Below are 27,905 nucleotides of genomic sequence, written 5' to 3' on the forward strand. Positions count from 1 at the left end.
ATCACTCGGCAATTATTTTCTGTGAAGAAAATGAAACGTTTACGCCTAATGGTGAAAACGTTCACTTTCGAGTCTCCGTCATTTTCACCTGGCGTCTAGAAATTCGCAAATGTGAAAAGTTTTGCCTGGTGATTCATCACATGGATTTTCCATGACATTTTGATTGCTTAAGGTTAAGGGACTTGAATCTTACACTTGTCGGCAATGTCCATCAACTCATGACAACAAAGAACTATGTTATGTAACGTTATGAATAAAAAATGTAATCCTGAAGGTGATGATGTATTCAATTGGCAGACTTCTAAGAATATCAAGACCAGCATAAATAAATTGCATGATTTATAAGCAAATTATGCAGGTTCCAACGTTTATCTATGATTCACATCTGACATACCATGTTTACTGGAATTTGTGAGTGTTAATCAGCCATATTGGTTGTTTCGTTTGTTTGAATCTTTGTTTATTCATGATAAGTTCAAATCGGCACGGAGGCCCCTTTTCATTTAGGTCATTAGGGAAGAGGTAAGGGTCAGATACAATATAGCAGAGATACATAGTCATTTGAGTCCTAATAACTCTATCAACACAATATATCATTACATATTTATGGTACAACAATATACAATTACTACAACATACAACATATAGACGGGCGAAATGTGGTTAATGGTACGTGTCCGTTCGTTTTGATCGTTTCCGTTACTTCAAGAGTCTCTTAAAAGAAGTCAGATTCGGAGCCGTTTGTGTATCTGGCGGTAGGCTGTTCCAGACATTTGGTCCGCGGTAGGCTACCGACCTTCTGAGGGTCTCTCGCTTGGGTTTGGGGACAACCAGCTGACTGCTTGTGCTTTGTCTGGTTGGCCGTGTACTTTGGTCTCTGCAGTACACAAACCTCAGGCGCATGTAGGGTAGCAGTTTGTTGTTTAGGGCTTTGTAGATTTGTGCGGCATTGTAGTACTGGTGTGCATGTTGCTGGTGTCTTGAGTGGAAATATCTTGTCTATATAGATTGACTCTGCCAGAGTATAGCACACACCGAGTCAATGGTGTTAGAAATATTTTTTTTAAATGTGTAGGCTATTGCAAGCTTATATTCTAATGAATATGCCAAATTAAGGTTATTGATAACAAACTATTTGGACAACATATTAGCCCAATGATGATGGGAAAAAGCAATTTGAAAACAAAGTCCTAGAGTTGTGAGTTACGTTAAAGCAATAAGCAAGTCTTCTGAAACGAGAGGAATACGTGCGCACGTGCTTGAATATGGCTTATTATCTTATCAAGGATATGGTCGGGAACGGGGATACTATCTAAAGCCCTGATGAAACATTGTAACTACAAAAGGTTTTATGTCACTTTCGTGAGTTTCGAAGACATAACTAGCTATAGGCGTGATGACCAATAAACAAAATCAGGAAGCAGAATACACTTGATATTGATCTTAAAAGATATGCAATTATCTGATCTAGAAGTGGCGATATCGTCAAAAGTGTAAAATTTGGTTAGTAAAGGACAAAATCTCCCTGGCACACCATGATCACATTCCGTCACAGATTGCAACACTAGGTCCAAAATCGAAACTCAATTTGTTGAATGCAACGATTCTTTCAGAAAAGTTACAATATAACGAGTTTTGTATTGGGCCGAGATTTGAAAATGGAAAATCGTAAGCTTTCAATGCCTTTGCCATTGTGACTTCTAATACCTTGTTCGTGATTCCTAAACTTGACACAGAATGACTTTTGCACTCGGCTGCGGCAGAGAAAGGCGACAAGGAAAGGAAAGTGATCTCGAACGAGTTTAGCTCAAATGAACTCAATGAACAGATTAGCTTATCTTCCACTGGTCGTGACAGGAAGACAGACGCCATATACAGTATTCACAGGTTCATTGTATTGGGGAAATTCCCCTAGATTTTTTCGACAAGCACAATGAACAGTGGACCACGGCTTAATTATAACGCCCCGTCCTAAGGACTTTTGACCTTTTCCGGTAACGTGCATGTCGGGTGAGCAACACAGCCGGGATCGAACCCGGGGCTTCTAGTTCCAGAAGCAAGATCGCTAACCACAGGACTACGCAAATTACGTACAAAACAAAGCCGTTAAAGAGATGACAGACAGGGTATTTGCAAACCTTTTGGCACAACAGTTAAAAAATCAATGATATATGTCTCTAACCACCAATCACAACGTAAATTGTAAGCGTTTTTGGCACACCATTCTCAAAACGTTCGTTACCCCTGTTGAATGAGAATTATTTTTCTTATTCATTGACAATGTCATATGAAATAGAGCCATTGGTTGTATTTGGCAAGTAGTTGTTAGCATCTATAGCATACAGTTTGACTATATACTGAGAAACTAAGCAAGGACATATAAGTCATTCTCTCTTACTTTCTATTTCTTTCAGAATCTATATGTACATCGAATAAAAAGACTCTTTTTACACAACCAGGAGATTTATTTCACCGACGTTTCGATGACCATCTGTCACCTTCTTCAAGGCAATTCTGACTGGTTCACATAGTAATGCAGCACGGCCTTGAAGAAGGTGACAGATGGTCACCGAAACGTCGGTGGAATAAATCTATTCGTTGTGTGAAAATATATAGTCTTTTCATTCAGTGACTTACCAACCTGATGAAACTATTCACGTATATATATATATACATCGTTGTCAAAACGAAGTTAAAGTGAATAATTGGAAACGTCCATGCCTGTTTACGTTACAGTTAACACGATGACAAAGACATACGACAGTACCGTTGCGACAAGTCGCTTCGCAGCCAAAGGTTGCCGTAGCGTTAACAAAGCACTGTTATTTCCTCACATCAGCAGAAACGGTAAGCCACGTTTATCCTCGGCACAAATTCATCATAAAGTTTTGTCGATAAATTTTCATCACCTCGTGAAACTTACACATGTCAATTGCCTCTGTGTGACCATGCGAGTCCGAAGATTAATACATACACGCCTATCCACGCATTTTAATCCAGGAGTGTTCCACTACATATATCTACATTAGGATAGACAACCAACTTGGCCTCAACGGTGTCAAAAGTGTATACGTGGTATAATTCATTTGGTTAGAAATAATGATGACTTACGCAAGTGATTTTATTATTTACACACCTGAAAAAAACCCCTTGTAGTTTGGAATACTTGGCTACAACAGATACCAGGGCCGCAATGGACGATGCGGTAAAAATAATAATAATAATAATAGTGATGATGATGATGATGATGATGATGATGATGATGATGATGATGATAATAATAATAATAATAATGGTTTATTGGTCAAAATTGCCCGTGCAATGGCAGCCAGTGCTGAATAGCTGCAGGGTCTACAATAAAATTATACAGAACAGATATGTACAGAACAGATACGTAAAAACTTGCTCAGCACACTCAAGCAAATAAAGTAGTATAGTACAAAACGTGCCACATGACACTCCTTATAATATACATAAGATACATGTTGTATCATTCTTTTCGTGAAGTTTTAAACGAGTTTGAGATTTTGTAATTTAACTGCGGAAGTACAAACTGAATGCAAAAATTATCTGATGAATATAAATTTATATGAACCTGACATTTGGTCTCTTGGATGTGAAAACTGGTGTGGTAAAGCATAGATCAGATATGATGAATAAGTCCAAAATCTGGGGCCACCTAGAGAACTCTTATTCTGACCTATGCCTAAAGCTCGATTTCAGGTATTAGAAAGTAAATACCTCTATGACTTCTTCAGGGGAGATATTGGATAACGTAACCTTTCCCTCTAAAGGATTAAGTGATAAAAATTGGGTTCAGTTGCCGATGAACCTGAAGTCCGTTATAAAGATGCGACTGCTGCAAAGGCCGCACATGATTGATTTAATCGAAACATTTCCCACATTCTTATTTTGTGTATGATTTTAATAAGGATTAAAACCATTGCATAGGGTCACTAAAAAGGCCAGCAACTCTCGCAACGTTTTGAAAGTTTCAATACATATTTTTCATGACGAAAAATCGAATCGTGAACTTATCAAAATACATATCTTAATGATTAATTACCTCTCAATCTTACATAATGTAATTTAAAAGAGAACTTTGTAGTTCTATTGACATCATACATTTGACATTACAAGACAACGATATTGGATATTTTACCTCCTAGTTTTATTTTTCAGGTACTCATAAAATCTTAACAACAAATAGAGCAGTTGCTTCGGAGAAAAAGTATACCAAAATCGTAATAAAATGCAGTGTTGATTCTGTCGAAAAACAGCTTGTGGATAACCTGATAAGGCATAAATATCAACTTACTCCAAGGTGGTCAGTGCAGTGCGGCTTATAGTTACTGTAGGAGTCTGCCTGGACTAGAGATGTTAGTTCGATACTATCTCGGCGTCTTCGATAAAAGTCCTTTATCCAAATTACCCTGGAAACTAATCAGAACAAATGGAACCCGTCTTATCTGATAGATGCGCTGTCATTGGATCGTATCGATATGACGTATGACAATGTTGTACTGCTGGTCCTGGCGACCCATCGTCACAATAGCCGTCCGTCGTGGTATAGGCATTTCTATTTAAAATGTTATCTTACCAGACTTGTAATTGTAACATTTGTTGGGGAGCTGTTTAGAAAACGTCGCCCTCTCTACGCATTTTTAGATGACATGCGGTGCAAATGCAGATACATACATAGGGATACATCTACGTATGCGTGTGTAAAAGAGATACACTTTGTCATCAAGAATATGTATCTCCCTCCGAAAGTTACCGAAAAGGTAACTTTTCCATAGCCGTAAACCGTTCTCATGACCATGTACCATACAAGCATTTGATGTATTTTTGTCGTCACAAAACATACAAACTTATTTCAACCTCGTTTCAATTGAACCTAATATAAGCTACTGCTAGAGTGCATCACCTCTGTGTCCTGTGTATTCTTCATTTGATTAATGAAAAAATAAATAAAAAAACAACTAATATGTAATTGTAGATGATTTGAAACCCCGGTGAAAAATATGAAATTGTGGTATGAACACTGATATTTCAAATATTACATATTTGTAAAATGAACTGGCGTCTATGTGACCTTTGGAAAATATTAATGCAAATTAATTTTGTATCAAAATTCAACACGTTTATGGATGTTACAAATCTATTTTCCCTTACATAGCCCTAACTGTTGAAAACTTTGTAACAACCAAGGCGTGTACAACTGAGCGATAGTTACAAACTTCGGAGCTGTCACCTAACAAAGCATTCATAATCCTTAGTGGAAACCCCGACTGTGCAAAACGCCTATTATGGCTTTTATGAGCGACAGCTCCTTGGTTTGTGACTTTAAGTACTTGATCCTTTTTCATCCAATGTAAATTTCCCCCATAACAGTGTCTCCGGAGACGGGTAACTCACTGTGTAATCAGAATTGTTGCACGAAGTCTCTGTTCCCTGATGAAAACAAATGTCTCATAGTGTCACTAAGCCAATGGGTGATATTTGGTATAAGAACTTTATGAACATAGTGATTGTGGTAGGTAATGGAATGTCTTCCAAAATATCTAGATCCTTTCACATGTGTGACTGTCACAGTAGAGTGCAAATTTTTGTTACTTGGCATAGTGATGTCTTCTATAGTTGTCATTGTGCAGTGTCACAAAAGAAGAATGTACTTGCTCTATCTAGGGCGGTCATCAAAAGAGATGTGTCTAGCTATGGCTAGGAACGTTTAGCTAGATACACCTCCGGTAGTTCAGAATAATTTTTGTCAATTACACATTACTTAGAACGTTAGATAGCTCTTGTGGCAGAGAATAAGTTGCATAATCTGGGCCCCATGGCGGATTTTTTTGGAACTGCAGGACCCGGCTTTGTTTCAGACTTTGAAAGAATATCTTAAGAAGGGTGTGACGGATGGTAATGATTTTTGGTAAGTAGATAGTTTGAATGATGATTTACATAACTAAAAACTCATATTATCATTATCATATTTGCATAATTAATGAGAAGTCCGCTGCAATTAATGATAGGACTCTCAAATATGTGACATATGAAAGACTTCTTCTGCTACAACTGTTGCTGTTTTATGCTTTTGAACACCATTAGGTTTTTTGTTTGTTTGTTTGTTTGGAATACCTACGCGAGAGTTGTCGATATGAAATGGTTTATTTGTAGTTTGAGTGTTCAAGACCAGGATAGACAGAAAATGGAACGCCACATCTTGCAAACATCTCAATTGTGTTTCAAAGAAAACCACACGATTCTTTGACATAGAAAGACTGTTCGGTGTATAGAGAGAGCTCAAGCGGGTACTCCTTTGCCATTTCCACCATCCACAACACAACCAGGGACAATCATTCAATCTTTTATTCAATGATATCCTACACCACGAACCCCGGTAATTCGAACGTAGATTGAGGGAGGTAATAAATGAGAGGATGTACAATCCAACCCTCAACAGAAAAGGTGAGCTGCGGAAAGCACAGATGATAAATCCTAATGGACTTCATAACTTTATATTCATAGCACGTAGACTTCCAAGGACTTTGTACGGTCCCCGTAGCGAATTCTGTAAGTTTCTTAAAAGCCCCCATCCGGTGCTATGACTTGCTCCAAAATGGTTTCCCAGATATCTAGGCTCTTTAGAGAGTTCGATGTGGGGTTACCGGATCTCGATAGGATAGAGACGGGATGAAGTGTAAGTGGCTAATTCAATAACATCTTCCACGATAGATCCATCTGCGTTACTGTTGCCCCCCTCCCACGCCTTGGTCGTTAATCATTGGCAACTTACTGCCACCAGACACGTTTGGGGGTCGCGTCTGAATGAACTACACTGTGCGCCAAAGATAGTTACTCAAGCAACTGGATAAAATTTTGAAACAGACGTTTCAGATAGCATCCGCTATCTTTCGTCAGTGACTAAGGACTAGGTTTTTATACCAAACTTCTGAATAGATATGTTAATGAAATAAAGACAATTTCAGATGGTTTGACAGAATAGCAAGTTAAGGCAAGGTTGTATGCTAATGAATCAATTACTTATCCAGTTGCTTGAGTAACTATCTTTGGCGTATGTTATTACCTGGATGTCTAACATGCATCAACGAATTACACTGTGCTTTGAGATGTCAAGAGAGACTTTCTATCTCCGACAGGAAGATAGCATTGAAAAAAATGTTGCTGGCAAATAAGCCGCTAGTTACAATGAAAAGATTGAAGATATTACGTTTATAGTTTTGCAGTTTATAGTTATATCGTAATCAGAATAACATGATTTTCACCATTTGTATCAACCGGCGTCCAAATCACGGAAATGTGTAAGATGCGATTTCATTTTCATATTGAAAGATGTGTTATACCTGAATTCAGTAAGATTTTGAAGGATAAACAAAACAGGACACATTTTGGGATAAACACATCCTATCTGGTTACTTTAGTATTGAACTTTACAAATTATCTCTGAGGACATTCTAGAGCAGTTATAGAATATGTGGCTTTGGTGAAATAATCATGAATTGGTGAATTCCATCACGAACTTTGACGTTAACGTTGACCGCTTGGAGTCATTAGTAATCTAATATATTCGTATCAACTCATCCACGAAACAATAGATAAGACTAAATGTATTACTTCTTAATCAACAAAGTGGGATGTATCATGCCCTCCAAATCAAATTCTATTTGGAACTGTCGCAGAAGTTACTCATATGTGTCAAATTGTAACGTCCCTAAATAAGTCAATGTTTATCTAACAAAGAGGTGCGTCATTTGTATAATTCTTATAAATATCAGTTTAGCAAAACCAATATGTAACGGGTTGTTCTTCAAACGTCAATAAAAGAAGGCCATTTGCACCCTTTACTTTCCGTTTAGAAGGTTATCAGATCTGCCAGTGATTGCAAATCGAATGGGTATAGAAATCTCCGTCTGTGATCACATTAACTCGGCGCCAAGAAGATCCAATGATACTGGCGTTCACAGTGAATTCGTCGGAAGACGCTTATTTGTGTTATTTACCGATCCAATAAGTCACCTTCAAGTCTTCAATCCACCATTCTTTAAAAATGATCGTAGAAAGTTTTGCCCTTTCAAGAAGGCATTACTGTGTACGCTACGTAAAACCCCACAGTGTCGACCATTTATATTTGTATATACGACTTTTAGCCTTTGAAAATGTCGGTTTGATGGTGGCCCTATGAAACGTCGTCTGAAATTGATCAAATTAAGATTGCATAACGTGATTATGTACCACAGATTAACGATGCCAAATAATGCATAGTAAGTAGCGGGATGACATTTTGTGTGAATTCCCATTACTCAGGAGCAAGGCTTTTAAATATCGTTTTGAGGGAAAAAAGATCGAACTTGATCAGCAAAGATAACGTAGTTTCCTTTGGACCTTTTTTCGTGCCAATAGAGAGAGAGAGATTGAGAGAGAAAGAGAGAGAGAGAGAGAGAGAGAGAGAGAGAGAAACAGAGAAAGATAGATTATAGGGATGAATGGATATATAGATTGATGTAGAGACGGATGGATAATGTAGATAGATAGATAGATATAGCAAAAGGTAGACCCGTTGTAAAACACACGAGTGTCCTTACTTGTACTGCTATTTTATGAAACATACTCTATGTGTTGTCAGTGCATTTATAGTTGTATCTCTCTGTCTGAATGTCCTGATAAAAGTTACATTCTTAGGCCATCATCACTATACACCGGTAGTACCTTATCGCAGTGACCAACATACATCATTAGCACAGTTTGCGCATCGTCAAGTTCTTAAAGATCCATGCTGCAACAATCAGATGCTAAACGTTATGGATAATACTATTCATTACTCCTACACATGATCACTCATTGGCACAGGCTATAGTATTTCAATGGTAATGTTACATTTGACATTTAATGATTCGTTACGGCTAATATATCAGGAGTCTAATACCCTATGTGGCCGTCCTGCTGAACCCTCTTTAGGGGGAAACGCCCACGCAAGGCTGTCTTCCTACTTACAGCTAATGTCAAGGATTCAGACAACGGCCATCGTTCGTCAGACGATCATCATTCTTAGTACGCTTGGGATGCCTTCCGAAGCCATATACGTCCATTCTCGTTCTGGTTGTACGTACTTTAGCCAACCTTCCCACGAAGTGAAAGCCGTTCGGCGACCATATTTAGACTTATATAGTAAAAAGTCTTTATTGTATATTCCTGCCCAAAAGGGGTAAATACACAGATGACCAGACATTGTCTATATGAAACATTATGCAAACCATGAATTGATGAAATGCTAAATTCTAACATTGAAAACTGAGAAACATACAAACTGTGGAGTATTGCTAAACTAATGATGATCACCTAGTAGTTTCTTCTCTCTTTTTGAAACATTTGGAAACATGACTACATACTTTGTCCACTATATGTTGGTTATATAATAAATTACTTCAATATTGAATGTGATCATTTATGTGAAAGTATTCGAGAGATAGAGACAATACAAAATATACACCATACACAATGCATCCATTTGGAAAAAAAAATAGTTTGAAGTACTAATAGCCGCTCATCGGTTGCCAGCTCAGTGGAAAGCTGGTATTACCAAACCTCGTGCCAGCTGAAATGTTAATGATCTGGCAGCATGATTTAGTATAATGGGCATTCACAGAGAAAAGAGATACAGCCTCGTCGAGCGAATAGCTCGTTAAATCTGTCCTTAGCAGCCCACAAGAGGGTGTTCCCTAATACCAACAAAGACTTACAAATTGCTGGCAAGTACCAATAACAAGCAATGATAGCAGAGAATTGCTTTAGTCATCAGGGAGTTGCCAGGCAATCAAAGACGTTCCACGGGAAATCCAAGTTATTTTAAGAGACATATTTATTCTAAAGCCAGTAATCATTTGGATGAATTGTATAGGATGCACCATTGCAAGTTCTGAACTCTATCATAGTCAATGTTGCTCTGAAGTAATAAGAATTCGTTATCGTTTGAAAAAAAGAGTCAGTTTATTCAGTTGCCGTACAAATGTCGTCAATCCAACTGTATTGATAACAGTAAACAAAGCGCCGTTACTCATGACGAAAGGGTGTGCAAAATATTTATTTATTTATTCATTTACTGGTTCGGCATGTAAATGCCAGGGTTGCCCAACTAGCCGGAGGCTATAACTAATAAGGGCAAACCCATGTGAGGCCGACTGTAGGTTTTTGGACCATCGTACACCGGGGCATGCCCCACTCTTTTTCGAAAGGTGTGGTGGGTTCTTTTACGTGCGTGGGGTGTGGCTCTCCCCAATCACGGGACCTCCATTTGACATCCTATCCGATGGACGTCCCTAACCCTAGATGAGCTAGGTACTCATTTACACCTGAGTGAAGTGAGGAAAGTCGTGTAAAGTGCCTTTCATAAGTGCACAACGTCAATGGGACAAATCAGGGAACCCCGGATTCGAACTCAGTAGCTCTGGGTTCTGGGTCCAAACATCCTGCCACTGCGCCACCGCGACGTTGCGATGATCACAGAAAACAGTTTTCTGTCTTTTTTTGCTAATATTATGTTCATGTTTTTTCAACTGACATTTTGAAGGATGTTGAATATATCGCTTTTGTCTTTCTACTTCAATGTTTAACGGGTCAAACGTATCAGTCCTTGTCCTGCGGTCGTTAATGACACGGGGTAGCCTACCAGAAAATGTCAGATATACATCAGGCTTATGGATTGCGTCACATTGCATCAAGCTAAAATTACGATTTTTAAGTAACATTTGTACTGCAAATTCCATAACGTACCATCAATGCAAGATAATCAGTTATTGCTCTATGGCACATTTTATAGATTTTATCTAGACGAATCGCATTAAAAATAATAACCACAGGAACATTTTCATGGTTTATGTTGACAACTTCAATGCTCATCATCGAAATGGCTTCAACTCTCCATAACTGTACAGCGTTGCTTAAATGGATAATTGCCCAACAAGTTGATAACTTCAGGAGATACGTACACAGTAACGTGTAAATTTATGAAGACCACAAAGTCAATATACTGTGCTTGAAACATAAACATGTTTATTGATACGTTGATGAAGGTTGGACATCCAGGTAATAAGATATGCCAAATAGTTGCTTATTATAAGCAATTGGATAAAATTTTGAAACAGTCAGACGTTTCAGATAGCATCCACTATCTTTCGTCTGTAACTAAGGACAAATCTGTTAATTGATGTTTACTTTTTTGCAACCTGTCGTAGGACGATTTCAGTGTACATCCCTCAGATCAGTGTTTTATCTTTGTATGCTTTTAACCATTGTGTTGAATTTATTACCACGTGATTCAATCTTCTACCCAACAGTAGTTCGTCCTTCGCATACGAGCTGTGACAAAACTTACGAACGTAAAACTTTGAATAACCCCTGGCTGGATCCACTGCATTAGATCATAGGTATATAACGCTACGTCTTGTGGGATATACGTGCCATAAAACAAATATCGATTTAGTAAAGTTTTCTTGTTATTCTTTCTCGGGTTCGTTAAATTTTACGTTTTTGGTTATATAACCAGTGGAGTGTATCTTTCATGTTATCATTCAAGAACGGGAATCGAATATCAACGGTATTAACAGCTGTTACAGGCCTACACGCTGCGTGATGATGCGCAGTGTCACCGAAACGCAAGGAAGTGCCTAGTGTGGCGATCTAGTAAGGACCAGAACTTTTTAATAATGACGGGACTTATAGTTTCACCGACTGTACCACGCTCTGGGCGGGCGTTCTATACTTGACGAGTAAAAGAAATTTTATTTCAGAATCAGATAGATATCGAGGCAAAGGGAATCTGCACGGTGAAGAGCTTGTACCAAATTTGATTTCATTGTTTGTGAATAGTGGGGGTTTAGAGAAATACCATGGTATATATTTGTTTTTCTTTTTTACATATTTGGAGACAAATCATTTTTCACTACGGATATGATACCACACATATAAATATTAGTACCTCAGATGACATCAGTAAAATAAATAGATATGGAATCATACGTCCAAAATGCATTAACATTTAGGTAAACTTCACATAAAACGCTAGCGTTACTGATAACAGATGTAGTATGGCGCATTTTACGACTAGTCATAGATAAGTGCCAGACTATGGGTATTTTACGTGTAATTGTGTAATTGTGTTTTCCAATTTACAATTTTATATTCACCTACATTCAGTAGCTTAAATGTTACTAGATTACACAAATCTGTGATATATATATCTGATGCTTGATATTTCCTTGAATGGCAATATCTGAATTTTTCCATGTTTAACTGAGTACACGCGCAGTCGTCTCCAGCAACAATGCCTTTTCGTTTAACTTGTTTGGCCAGACATCTATGTGGCTTTTGGAAGCTTTCAAAGACTGTATCAGAAAGAAAATCATTATACCGTGGGCATTACAGTCCATTAACCAAACAGCACCAACCAATGGAGGCGGAAAAGTCAATTGGCGCAAATCATCTTGCCATTCTTTATCTCCCAAGAATAATCAAACTCAATGGAAACCGAAATTGGAAAGCGGACGTATCATCACTCAGCTTTTTCCTTTTATTTCCCCCTCCATGGAAGTGCTTTGTGAGGTGGAGTACATCAATGTTCGGCCTGATATTGATCGAGGCGGATACGGTCGTCTGTGGTTGACGCCTGGTCGCTCATCAACGGTACTCGCCTTTATAGCCGAATAATGGACTGGAAAGTTTAGACCCGTCTGCGCAATACGTCAGCTTTTACGTGAAATTAACATATTCGTCTTGTCTGGTATTGCAGACGTGTATCAATGCGGAACAGTAGCTTCAACATAATATAGAGTTTCTTTAATATTTTTTTTTTCTTTTTGACGAATGCAGCACAAATGCAGCACAAGAGCAAACACAGGACATTGCAGTATGAAATGTGAGATACAATAAATACAAAGTACGTATATGATGATTAAATGTTTCTAACTTTACGAATACTTTTAATCCTTAATTACGTTTAATTTTGTAATGTTATTTTTCTTATGAAATATTTGATTTAATTAAGAATGTTATGTATATTTTCATTGATGCTGTTTTCCTTGATCAATATTTTTTGAAAGTAACTTGTTACTGGTTTGATTCAAAAGTTATTGTTAAGATAAATTGTACATTATTGTTTATTTACTTTATAGTTTTTTTGTGTGCAGATTACGGTGTTTACTTTATTTAGTGACTGTTTATTTGATTTATGTGCCATATATTTTGGTTTGTTATATGAAAAATCACTAAAAACATTTATTAAAAAAACACTTAATTGTGTGTTGTATAGAAAAAATCACATTGCCTTAATGTAGAACAGTGAGGGTAGAAGCGACCTTGTTCTAGTTTTACTTCTGCATTTCAGTAGCTTAAAGTCGTCGAAAATACTTCGTAAATCCCAGGACTGTTTGAGGACTCCTCCCTTACATACAAAAATACGACACTGCGAGTTCAACAAATTTCAACGGGAAAATTAATCGGTGTCTTTCGAAAACTGACTGAAAGGGCTTTTATTATGGGCAAAGGCATCAATGTCAACTTCCTTTCACCGTGCCAGATCCATTAACGTTCCTCCCACCGATAGGAACCGATCGAAGCTCTGACATTGTAACTCCATTTAGGGAGTTTAATCAATCACAGAAGTGACATCCCGACGGCGGGTTCTCCATCAGAATATGGGTGTACTCTCCTGACATTGAGCCTAGAGACCCATGTAGACACTATTTTGGCCAAAAATTGTGTATTCTTTAAAGACATGACATTTGATTGTATTGAGTCTAGAGACTCATATAGACAATCATTTGGCCAAAAATTTAGTTCTCTTTAATGACATGACCTTTGATTGTATCTATCTGGGTTCTCTATTAGAACATGAGTGTACTCTCTTGGCGTTGAGCCTAGGGATTCATGTAGACTCTTTTAGCCAAACATTTAGGGTTTTTCAAAGATATTCTTGATGACATTTGATTGTATCTGGTCTTTATCAGTCATGAATGGTATACTTTAAGCAGTTTATAACACGTTAAAAGCAAAATGACACAGCTGCCTTTCTATTTGAATTCAGCTAGCGATGGCTTCACGCGGTAAACTTAGACCTTCCTCTGGCGAAACATTCACTTTCTTTTGGGAGCTTGTCAACGGAATTTGATTCTATAATCAATGGCATTTTCGTCCTTCTAGCAACTTCAGAAAACAGTTGTCACACACTGCAAAAACTGAACAAATAAAATTCACAATTGCAAAAATAACCTGAACTGAAATAGTGGTACTTGAATTCATAATACAGTAAAGGAATTAAAAAAAAAAATCATAACGCTGTGGGAACTAGCAATCAACAAACAATGACGCATATTATCTGATCTGGCACAAAAGGTTTTTTCGCAAGCTACCACTTCGTCAATTTCCGCTGATGGAGGGCGACTGATGGCGTAACGATGTAGTAGAAACTCAATTTCAGCCGCACCATTCTTTATATCCTAGCCATTAATCGATCGTGGGACCTCCTGACACGATCCAACCTTCTCTCGGCCCAGGACAGAACATATGCGCCATAAGGCCTGGTCATTTCTCGGTCATAAAGCCGGGAAATGGGGCGGGGAATACCATCCAGTCCTCCTGACAAATAGGTCAGTTCGGAACGGCCAGTAAATGGGGACTGCCTCGATTACTACTGTCCCCAGGGAAGAACAAACGTGATCTTCCTAAGATGTCAATGCCATCATTCTCCACTTGTGTCTGTATGGTTATGGACTTGTATCCATGAGATATTGATTTTGTTTCCTTCTGGATTCTTGAAGATTCAAAGGGTATATTGATAGCAGCATTTAGCTCCTGGTCTTCTAGTCAACTGCTATAGGTATTTCAGCGGATCCAAGGCCAACGTAAATGGGATTCGATGACAACAATCGATTACAGTAACAGTAGATTCAGTGCAACGTTAACAAATTCAATTTTCTGCCATAATGAAATGATAGCTGTAGACTTTTCTCTTTGCTCTATGCACTATGACGAGAAAAGGCAGACAAAAAGGGCCAGATCATACTTTTTTTCTAGAAATACGGACAGCAATAAACAAAGCACAACAGCCTGTCGGTAGAGGCAAGTACAACTTCGAATAATCACTATTGTCTTGGTTGCTGCTTATTGTAATAAATCTATATCGTTCTTCATACTCCCGTGTGTCTACAATAGAAATATAGAGAATATGCAACAGCGCATGGTCAGTAAGTTTTGTCTGATTGGCCCATTGTGAAAGGGTATTAGAAAATACAGTCTTTTAGTGGATTCCTAACAATTGTTCATACCAGTCTCACTTTAAAGACTTCCAGAATCAAACAACACTGATACATTAATTTGCGGTCTCCGGAAGGCCAGCGAAGGAAGGCAGTCTGAAATTTAGTACCTTATCTATACATATCACATATTCAAAACATATATTTGGCAACGTTGCGGGAGTTTGTGCGGACTGCAGCACTCTGTATTCATTTGAAATTTTCCTCCATATCACTAGTACACCCTTGGAGCCATCTGTTTCTTCAACCGAGGTCAGTATCCTTCTGACAGATTGTCTTATTTGTGACCATCTCTTCTCTCTCTTCAGAGGTTTTGGCCAGGTGGGCTAGGATTGTCCGGGATTTTTAACGTTTGTCTCCCTCTTGGGAGAATGAAAGTCAGAGCAGTAAACCGACAATGTTTATACACACGTTGGACTGCGACTGCCCGAGACCGGAGACACCCGCGGCGGGCGACCAGAAACTCTGAACAGTGAAGCTCCCGTCACAGACTTCGCACCTAGTCACAAATCGGCCGTGATGTGCCATAGTGGTTAGATTTAAAAGGCTTGAAGCGTTCCGTTCTGTCGCAGAGGTGAAGGGAGAGAAACGTTAAAAATCCCGGACACAGTTTTTCAAATGACACTATTATCTATGTTTTGATTGAAATTATGTTATTGAATGGATAAAGTTTTCTTTTGTATATGACACTTGTTACTGGACGGAGAAAGTTTTGTTTTATATGACACTGTTTCTGTATGATAAGTTATTACTGACGTCAATTTGTATATGACACTTATTTATGTTACTGAACTACTGACTGTGTTGTTTATGTTGTTGGATGGAAAATGAATAAAAAATAAGAAAATAAAAAATAAAAATCCCGGACACTCCTACCCTACTCGAATGAAACCTCTGCTTGGAGAATAGACCATCTCCACAATATTGATGAGTGACTAGAACTTCCATTTGGTGCAACAAGGAGGTTTATGGGGATGCGGCATCTGAAATAAGACCCCATTTCCTTGCCTTAACGACTTGACTCAAATATACAACTTGACCTTCTGCCCCCTGTTTCGCAAAGGCGACATAAAAGTATAGCGCAATTTACAAGCACAATACCCTTAGACTGGCTGTATCCCCTTATCTAACCAATTAGTCTAATGGTATATGATTAAACTGCTTGTCAAAGAGCACTGTGCTTAGCGTATTTTTAAAGTGGTTTACTAAGGAAAGGTATTGAGTTTAAAGTCCAGCTAAAACTGGGTGCGGAACGCGAAAATATTACACCATCAACGTGACAGGTTTACAATAGGACAGTAGTCCATTTTATGTGCAGACAATACATTTATTGGTGTGGCGTGGCTATGAGTTTGACAGTGGTAAAACGGAGATCCTTTCATGCTGAATTTGTATGTAAAAAGAAAAATCCAGATCCAAGTATGCCCAGTCAATATCATTTCTCAAGATCTTAAAAGGGTCAAGTAAGTTTGCGGTGCTTCCTACAAAGAGTTTATAAATGTGGTATGTCAATGATGTACTCTTAATACTAGCTTAATACTAGTCTACTCTCTCTCTCCCTTTCTCTCTTTTTCCCCTCTCTCTCTCTTTCTCTCTCTCTCTCGCTTCCCCCCCTCTCTCTCTCTCTCTCTCTCTCACACAAACACACACACACACACACACACACACACACACACACATACACACACACACTGAAATGCTTCCAAGAAACAAACGTTTTGACCCAAAGTAAGTGGAAAGTTAAGTTGCTTATTATAAGGTCATAGTCCACTAAAAGCACAGTTGTTTGTAATCTCGAAACAAATACGCGCTCTTAGCCTTTGAACTAACTTAAGGTTCATTTACCCGAAAGGGGCATCTTTCAAAGTAAATCACGGTCTTGCTTTTACCGTGTCAAAGTCTAGAATGTAAAGAGTGCTCTCAAGACCTTGTTGACCAGATTCCTTGACGATTAATGTAGTTTGTCAAAATCACCAATTAGCGCATGGCTCCTTTTACTTTCTCCATTCATCACATGATGGCCTTTTGATTCACAAGTGACAGGATTGCATGTACTTGTAAAATAAACTCATCATTAAAAGTCCCTCGGGAAGAATGGCGGAGCCGCAAAGGCTGCAAGCGGCTTTAACGTCACACAAAATAAATGTGCTTTCCATATAGACAGAAATCTGAGTTTAAAAAGTCACATTCCTAAGCCTGAAAGCTTTTTGCGCTTCGTCAGTTTTGACCTCTTCTCACTAACAAGTATCGGGGGAGCAATTAGCTTCGTTGTCGCGAATTCACTTCATGATCTTCAAATATTAAGTACATCCATCTTCTTAATATGTTTGAGATTGTTAGTTCCAGTAATGGTAATTGCTGTCACGAATGATTATAACTGACGATCCTTCAAAGCTCAGAAATGACCTCCAAAGTCATTCATTAATTTTGATTTTGAAAAGTGCTGTCAAGTTAAAAAAAAAGTTGCACAAAACAGCAACTAAATTAAGTTAACTTGAATTTATTATGTAAGAGGCCCGAATGTATTGTCCAAGCTAATCATGAATCCATTGAAATCGCCCATATTTAATGATGTTATAAAATTTATTGAGGCAGAACTTATTGGTGGATCGATAAGAAGGAGATTAGCATATTTCATCTGTTTTGCTTTTTGCTTTTTGAAATTTGAAAACGTTAACGTTAAGGAATCTGCTTAAAGACAATGGAGGAAAACAATGAAAAACTAGTATTAGACATGTATAATTGTATCAATCAGTTAGAGGCATCCATGGCATTTTATGAGGTTTGAAAATCCAAGCCCTAATATCCTGAATGTCCATCACAATTAGCATTTCGACCAATGAGAGAGTGACTGCATATCCGTTAAATATTTTCTCTTTTATGTTTTAACTTTGCATTTCTACGTTTTAACGGAGGTGATCTATTTACACTTGGCGGGTGAAACTCAAATATCATCATGTAGCTTATTTTTGTGCCGCTTTTGAGCACTTTCGAAATGAGATCCGCACGCAAATGTGGTAAACAGTGGCATTAAATGTCGATTAGATAAATATTACAGCTACTAGACTCTTTCCAGTTTTCAAGTCTACGAAAATGCTCTGGATGCTATTATAGCTGTGGAAGAATTGCATTACCTGCGCACAATATCTATTCAGGTCGCTTTAATTTCTGCACCGTATGACAAAAACCCTGAGGAATCGAACGTTACACTTTAAACAGGTGGTAAAAACCATAAACGGCTAGGCGGAACCACGTAATTGCGTTTTTAGGAGATTTTATGGGAAGATCGTTACAGTGAATGTGTTTGAACGCTAGGCGTCATATCTAGTAGCCTGAATAGTGCGATATTGAAACATGTGGATTTCCTGGCGACGAGGCAACCGGTAGAGGTCATTCATATGGCTTGTTTTGTCGCCCCCTCTATAGTCATTCTTACGGTGGTGAAGCCAAATGAAAAGACTAAGACAAAGAAATAAGCAACATCTAATGATGTCCTCAATTACCTTGATCCAAAATTGACTATAAGAATTTATCACAAGTCTATTTGTTTGATTCTAGATTCTCTTGTCAGCTGACAATTAGAAAGAAATCATTATTTACACGACAAAAGTACAGTGACTTTCGTAAGGTCTCCTACAGCTATACAATCATGCAAACAACAAACAATGGGATACAAAATAATTAACCTATGTACAAGTATATGAATACTTGAGCATGTCGAGTTTAACGTATCACTTACACTACTAGTTCTAAGATCATTATTTGATATATTTACCTATTTGTACACAGTAAGGGTTGTCTACTTCTAGAATGTATTTGAATTTGTCTATTGATTGGAATGTATCAAATTCTGTCATCTAAATTTGATATAAAGTGGTCTTCATACTTGCATACACTTAACTTATGCTTTCATTTTAATTTTCATTGACAGTAACGACTACCCATTGTCGGGTTTTTACGAACTGACTTCGCCATATGTATAAGTACAGAATGCGTATGCCTAGGGTTTTCCATTCAAGCCCAGCATATCCTCTGTAAGTCAAATACCATAACCAATATAGTTCCGCCACGGGCTGGCTTACCTTTGGATCTGTAAGACAGCCACAATCATAGCGAATCAGGATCAGTGACAAAGAGATTTGATGTTCAATGTACGTATATTGAAGAAAGCTCTGTCCTTAAAGGAAACCCAAGTAATATTAGGGCCCAAAAATCGGATTTTGAAAGTCAACTTATTAAGTTATTTCTACACATGATTAGTTCAAACAACACTATCACAATGTATAGCGATGTCCATGCAGAAATATGATGTCATTGTGATGTGAGAACTCACTGAAAATCGTCGCAATAGTTTTTGTAGGCTCGCAAAACTACGGGAATTATCAAACGGCAGGTTTTCGCGCGGTTTTAAAATGCTCAAAGTATTAAGTTATTATGTTAATATGCTGAATAGTTCTAGTAGATTTCACTACCATAAAGATTTCAGCATTTTTTTTCTCATTTCAATATTTTGGGCCCTAATATTGCTTTGGTTGCCTTTAAGTGAATGATGTTCAAAATAACAAATAAGCAACAAGATGCAAATATGCGATGCTCAACAACATGTGCTGATCAAAGACAAGTTCTGTTTAGTATTGTATCCGAACGCAGAGAGGGATATAAAGTTATTTATTACATTTTAAAGAACTGTAACGATGTTACATATAGCTTTAGCATTTTTAAAGATTTATATTTGCCTTGAACGATGTACCTGGTTTGTCTGTACAGAATGATACAGATGGCGACATCTTATCTTTTCCAGGAACTTTTTTTGTTGTATCAAACCTAGATACATATCTTTCACTGTGTTCCGATTTGCAATACATCATGACAGCTATTGTAGACAACTAGACGCCGCACAGACCCTATGAACAGTTTGTTATCTGATCTACATACTATGCAATGACTATTGTAGAATTATGATGGCTTAGCAGCTCAGACGTTGACTGCGTATGCTGTAAAATATATTGTTGCTAGTTGTTGATGACATAGAACTGATTCTTTTATCTTTTTTTAATAATTTTGCTAGGTATCCGTTAATATCTTCCAAACCAGAGACAACATCTTGATTTACGTAACAACTATAATGAAACTTCGCAAGAAACATTGTCAAAGACTTTCTTTCTTGATTGATATAAGGTATCGATATGGTAGTCATTTGGGTTCTTCCCTTGTCACTTTCAATAAAAACAGATGTGTTAGATGTAAAATATTGACGTCAGGTAAGGCATTAGAGAACAGTGGAATTGATCGCAAGGTTTTTGGACTTCACGGAGAGAAAATCAATGGTAGTTCGTGTAGAATAACCTTTATAACATATTCCTATAGGGAGACTATGCCGATTTAGAACCGGCTGCTTCCTTGAGCTGCTTGACCAATATGGTGGCTTACACTGTACTTTAACTTTTCAAAGTGTTCAAAGTAACGTTGCAGGCTCGTTTGTCTTATTTCCAATATACGCATGTGACATTGCAATACTTCTCCAGTGTTGGAAGTCTATCTATGGAATTCTAAAAACAAAACAGTATGGGTATTAAAAGGGGTGAAGTTTGCATTCCATTTCTTTACACTTCAAAACTTTACAGTTATTCTGTGTTAAAGAAAAGGCACGGACAAGAAAAATACCTATCGGATATACATAAGTTTGAAGTTCGTAGAGCAATAACTAAGATAATAATATGTAATCATAGATTGAATGTGGAAATCGGAAGGTACCATAAAATTCCCCGTGACCAGAGTTTTTGTCCATTCTGTCCAAATGAAATTGAAGAGGAACAACCCTTTATTCTAGATTGTCCACGATATCATGATAAACGCTCAGAGCTGTTCAACCTTCTTTCCGCTTGCTTAACAGAATTTGATACATTCCAGTCTATAGATAAATTCAAATACATTCTAGAAGGAGACAACCATTACTGTGTACAAATAGGAAGATATATCAAAGAATGTTTAGATCTTAGAACTAGTAGTGCAAGTGATACGTTAAAGTCGACATGTTGAAGTATTCATATACTTGTACGTAGGCTAATAATTTTGTATACCATTGTTTGTTGCTTGTATGTGTAGCTGTACAAGACCTTACGAAAGTCGCTGTACTTCTGTTGTGTCAGTAAAGATTTCTTTCTTTTGCAAGAACATATTCATCAAAGCGTTTCTATTACACTAAACTAAAAGAAGTGTCTCCAAGTGCAGTTTTGAGCTAGTTTCCTAAACACTTTCGAGTTCGTGTCCTAACAAGCAAAGTTATAATCCGAAATTTTCAAACCAACGGCGTGCGTAGCAAGATATTGAGAAATTTGTATTCAGAACATGAGAGCGGGATTACATTTCCGTGTTGCGCCTGGAAGCTGGATTACACACGGTGACTGTGCAATACGACAAGGCATTACCACTGAATCCCCCTATTACAACGCATTGTAGAGGCTCTTGTTTCCATGAATGATTGGCAGCTGTCACATAGTACCATCAATCAAAATCACAGCCAATTGCAATCTCATTGGATCAATACTTTAACTAAATTATTTCCCGAAGGCTGATTCCAAGTAAGAGTAATGTAGATCAATAGAGCATACGCCTTCTATAATTTGAATGCTAACACTAAATTCTAACTTGAGTTTCATTTCTCAGACGAAAACTGAACCAACTTTTACTGTAATGTGTGGGCTCTCCGTTAGTTTTCTACAAGTGGTAAGAAATGAAATTGTTTAGACTAATTACGTAATCTTTTGATTTATCACTTATCTTACACGACAATTGCCAATTAAGAAAAATGCTCGGGGTTCCCTGTAAAGGTCAAGCAATAGCCACACATGGTGGGCTACCTGAATCTCCTAGGTCAAAGGTGACGGTCATGTCTGCGAGGGGGGAAAGATCGATATTTCAAGCTGTGCAAAAATCCTCATACCGTATGCATCGGGTTATTCCGTTGGACTCAAACGCCAATACAATGGCCACGACGGAAAGAAAGCAATTAGCGTATGACAGAAAGGCCACAGGCTGCCAAGACCTACTTTCATCAAGGTGGACCAATACTTGAGAAAGTTTGCGAGGGGCCATAACCTCTTAAGATTGTCTAATCTATGTCGGGATGGGATCCCAACGTATACGACAGTAGTTATTGAAAATGACAACATTGAGCAGACATCGATTCATCATAGTGCAGTGGAAGCAAGTACACGGACATGACGACATACGTACCTCTAATATCTTACCTAGCGGTCTCTAGATATTTACCAAATGATAATGAATGAAAGATCTTTATTGTACGTTTCTGCTCTTACAACCTACATACAGGGTATGGTGAATAAATACAGTGATGTGAATAAATACAGTGATGTTTATGAAAGACGTTTGTCAAAAGACAAACACCCCACAATTCTCATCACAACTTCATCTCTTCCATCAGACATTGACAAATTATGACAGCAAATGTATCCATATTACTTTTGTATTGCTTTCGATTTCATCAAACTTTACCAGAAAAAGTGATTACAAGTCCTTGGAATAAAATTTGAAAAAAAAAAATTGTATCCAACACCTGCCTCAAATGCCAATTCTAATACAGTAATGCTCCATCATCTATTTGTACCAATTTGGGTGGAGGGGGGGGGACTGTCAGAAAATAATGACCATGTTTGATGCTCTTCTGATGTTGAAAGCAACATCGTGATCAGCAATGCACTGTGGAACATAACACACAATGTTGATAAATTCTGTAGAGATGCCTAATCATAAATAACATAGAGAGGACGTTTCTTTAAATCATGCATTCCATTTATTTCCAATGTAAGGACCTAAACTAGTTTTTGTAACAACAGAAACGATGACAGAGTTGCCCCCTTTAGCTTGTATATCCAAGCAAAATGGGTCACCCCTACTCTTCTCGATGAGCTTGCTGGGTTCTTTGAAGTACAGACGTTTTGCGCTCGGGGATTGCGCTTAGCGCCCCACATATACAGGGCCGGCGGCTTTACGTCACCATCCAAAATGACGAAGGGAGGAATTATTTTTAAAAAATCCGCGAAACAGACTTGTATCCTTCCAATATAAATCCATGTCCAAATTCCAAGAGCGCTTCAACTGGCAATGTCACTTGAAGCTTAATGACCAGCAAATCTAAGTCAGGGAACATCCTGATGATTTTTATATTTGTAAAAACGGAGGTATTGTTTTGAGTTTATGTGTTTGTCAAACTGAGAGTTGTATCTTATCATGGAGTCTTAGATGACTGATTTCAATGATGGTGCAGAATTCGGAGCTCATATTTGTACTTGACACTTCCTTTTTACATCCTGGCTTAGAGGAAGCTAAGTGCAGGCCACAAATCAACATCTCGTCACAAGAGCAGTTCAATATATAGATATGTGCTGAGAACAAGAGGTTATTTTGGCAAGGTATCCTTGATATCTATAAAGTTTTTATACAGTTAACCACTGCAATATGCACATAGCTTAGATTATTAGAACAGAGAGACCCTTAGCACAGGTGATCTATAAGCTTATTATCGGGTAAGAAGAGACTCAACGACCACGTAATTGATATTGATGCTTTCTCTTCGTACAACTAGGGCATCGAAATAGATCGACGACAAAACGGTAAAGTCATAATCTTCACCATATAATATTCTGCCTAGATGATTAGTACTTTGCTGAGTTGCGGTTTGTTGACGCTTTTAAGAAATTATAATCAATAGGTATTAATCTGAATTCCGGCCTGGGATTTGCTGTTCCAGCTTACAAACAATATCATTTTCCAATTTTCGAAGTCATTTAGAAAAATGACCTACTTTTCATCGACCTTCAGATTGATGTTAGCTCCTCTAAATCGTTTCTTGAGGGACCTTATGCCCTATTCTTAGATCCCCTGGCTTTTGATATTTGCGATGGATTATTAGGTCGACAGCCTGCTGCCTTTAACTCTTCAAATACTCATATAGCCACGGTGACTCGGAGCAAAGTGATACATAATAATTTGTGGAAAAACCAATGTGTTCTTCATCGGGGAGGAATAAAGCTATGTTTTTGTTTTAATGTTTTATATTTTTTCTTTACTGAATTGCATTAAAATTTAACAACACGCTGAGAGTCATCCAACAAATATGATACGTAACTTGGGGCCGACGTGAATAAGGATTGTACATGCACATGTACATGCACATACAAAGGTATTGCGAAGTTATAGCAAGTATAAGGTATCGTAGTGTATAGTATACGTCCTAAAGTCTATGTATGAACTTTTAGAAATTCATTTCATGATGATTGTTTTGTTATAATTGCGTGCTGCAAAATTTGGCTTTTCTCAGCATATACAGGCTCATTTAAGATTAGTGCCTCCAATTATGTAACCTCAAAACTAGACTTGCAAGGAATATAATAAAGATCAAAACGTATAAAACGTATAATATCATACTACTGTGTCATGAGCAAAGTTGGTTAAAGTGCCTAATGAACACAATAGTAAGGTGTTCGAACAAGTAATGATACTAAAAAAGCAAACAGCATTGATAATAAATTCAGAAACACAGTTGTAGTTTCTCTAAGATATGATGTTTAGCTTAAATAGAGTAACTTCATCATTATTACGAAATATAAAAAAGATGATCTTCGCATCAATTCTACTGAGATACCAAATTATTCTATCAAGCAAACCAGGTGGCTATAATGCGACTGCAACGAACATCTTTAGTACTTGACGGATTGCCTCGACATTTCCAACATCGCTTCAGGCATCAGGTTCAGGATAATGAAAGTCATTATCTACTCCATAAGCTTTATCATCGGTTATCTTTTAATCTTGTAATTATGGCTTTTATTTGCTCAGTCTGTCTGGTGCGTTAACGTATCAGCATTTGGTAAGGGTTCCGTTTTGTTCACATCGCAGACTAAGTACATACTTGGCGCCTCCAAGGCTTTGTTTAAGTGTTAAAAGATGTAAACGGAAGTTTAGGTTATGTTGTTCCTGGTGCCAGTTCTGTAATACCAAGTTCAAGCAGGCTGTTGCCGCTGACTAGAGCTTAACATGGCAACATTAGGAGGATTAGCTAGGAGTTTGCATGGCTATTGGTGCCATTGCTAATGCCTGAACGAGGTAAGCTCAGCATATTGATTCATTTCGTATTGGCTCTGATTGTGTATTCAATTGTTGTTCCTAATCCTAACGTAAGCTATGGATTATCTCAGCGTCACTGATGTTCTTTTGACTTTGAACACCATCGCTCAGTCACTATAACGACCTCGTCAATGTGACCATCACCATATAAGGCATTCGGCAATGTCAGGTATTGGCAGCATGCACCTTCTTCCTTTATGATAGAAAATATGTATTATCAATAACTTCGCCTTCAATGACTGCTCTGGTTGTGAAAATAAATACGAATAACTAGAACATTATTTTTATTTTGTCGTTTCATCCCTTCAGACTTACCAAGTCTGGCAACAAACAAATAAAGTCATATAGAAGGGTAACAGTGTGTTGCAACGAGATAGAAGTAATACGAATGCTTCGATACTGGAATAGATTTCTAAAAGGTTTTTCGATATGTGAGCACCACAACATAATAAGTTACAAAACTTTCTCTTTGGCAAATACTTCGCCTCTTAGACTGCCCATGTGTTTAACCAATACCTCATCAAGTTGTTTCAGACCACGCCACATGAAAACCTAGTACATGTCAAAGATAATCCTAGATATATGTGAAAGCAACGTATTGGAACTCCAAATGTACTTGTGAATCCATTTATCATCCTGCTTATCATCTTCCAAACACTAAAATCCGCATTTTCTATTTCAGATTTCGTCCGGAACGCCATAATCGTCTGTCTTGCTACGATGGGGATTTGATAAGTTTTTACGCAAGACCAAACAGTAATTGCGCTACTGATTATAATGGGGTACATTTGCACATATTTTGTCATAATATCTCAAGAATCGATGTATGTTAATCTTTTCACTTTGTATCAATTAGTCTAAAGCAATGTCATTATGATACGAAATAATTCAACGTTAGTATCACAGTTTGGCTCATACGAGTCGTAATCCCCATTTTATAGCTGGTTTTTACTATGTGAAAATTAATTTCTTTTCAACCCTTGAGTATAACATAAAAATAAAGAAATATAGCCAGATTGTTCATTTTATAGTCAGCCATCCTAGCTTTGCATGGGAGGGGTTTTATGCAAGCCTTTTGGCTTCTCTGTACAAAACGTGGTATCTGGAATAAGAACACATCGCAGTGTAATATACTGGGAGCAACAAGCCATGGTACGACCCGGGCATACAGTATACTGTATCTACAGTCAAGGAACAATCACACTGAAGACATATATTGCATCATACAAACATGTATACTACATTAGGTAAATGAAAATGCACATGGCAGCGCCATATGCGCAGTTGAAAATTATTGTAACTGTGATCACTTGTCAGTGCGAGCACATAGCAATGATGGAACTGCTGTTTTATTGTACCATAATATGAACCATTCTAAATAATTGTGATTTTCACCCGACAAATAAAAGCTGGCAGAGTGTTAAGTGTTCATCGCTATACAATCTACTTACCAATGAAGACAAGTGGCGAAACGCATCCTTCATTTTGCTAACAAGCAAATCTGTCTTCCCTGGACTTAATAAGTCGTAGCCTAAGAATGGGTCTATCCTAATGACACTAATGGATATGTCATATACATTCAGTATTACAGTAATGCAAATCGCACCTGCGTTCGTCCTAATGTTTTTTCATGCTGATATTAGGAGGCGAAACGTTTTCACTACCCTCTCAGAAAGAAAATTAGACGGTTGCAGACGTAATAAGTAAGTTTCCGTTGTGGTAATCCTTACCTTAATCAGTTGTCACCACACAGGTAGTAGAATGCGGCGTTGGTGGCGGTTGTGGGTGCTATCGTGGCGCCTTGCGTCAGCTGGTGGCGCTATCGTAGCCGTGCTGTCATCTGTGCTACTCGGTTCGCAGCGGTGTGGTGGATTTCCCGTCTTGGCACCGCTGGCACATCACATGATCAGTGCATGTCAAAGTTATATGGATGGCCAGGACATTTATTTCAGCGAAACAAGACAACACACAGGCTTAATAAAAGTATGGCAATATATACTCAAACAGTGATGATGCGAAACAATACTAATCAAAGGAATACTTTGATCTGTCTTTAAGAAAGGTGACCTTAAAAAGATAACAATATCCTTTCAACAGTACCTAGTGCACATCTAATGTATCAACACAGTGTCAGATAACATTCTGAACACATTGATACGACCATCGTATTTCTGTATGCTTGGTGAGTTGTTGAAGGGGTAAAAAATGTGTACAGTGTGGTTTTGGAAGCAACTGCTCTCAAACATGTTTGACGAATACGGTATACTTTAAACATATTCTAAGAATCAAGTGACAGAGCACTTTAAGCTTATCTCTCAAAATCGTGATTGACGTTCTGTGTTTTGGAACTATGCACCTGATCAAACGTGCATTTATTTATTCATTTTTATCTATTCATTTTGATTTACCAGATTTGTGGAAGGTTTGACATAACAG

The 27,905-nt window shown here is 37.8% G+C and overlaps 1 protein-coding gene across 1 annotated transcript in view; it reads right to left on the reverse strand.

Annotated features, from left to right (window-relative positions):
- LOC136444290 (lachesin-like) overlaps positions 1–27,379 on the reverse strand; it is a 36,226-nt gene extending 8,847 nt beyond the window's left edge. The window contains exon 1 of the mRNA XM_066441803.1: positions 27,200–27,379. The gene's annotated coding sequence lies outside the window, so the exon portion shown is untranslated. The remainder of the gene's footprint in view (positions 1–27,199) is intronic.
- Positions 27,380–27,905: the final 526 nt, after the last annotated feature.

The sequence above is a fragment of the Branchiostoma lanceolatum genome, chromosome 11, assembly GCF_035083965.1.
Source record: "Branchiostoma lanceolatum isolate klBraLanc5 chromosome 11, klBraLanc5.hap2, whole genome shotgun sequence".
Classification (NCBI taxonomy): Eukaryota; Metazoa; Chordata; class Leptocardii; order Amphioxiformes; family Branchiostomatidae; genus Branchiostoma; species Branchiostoma lanceolatum.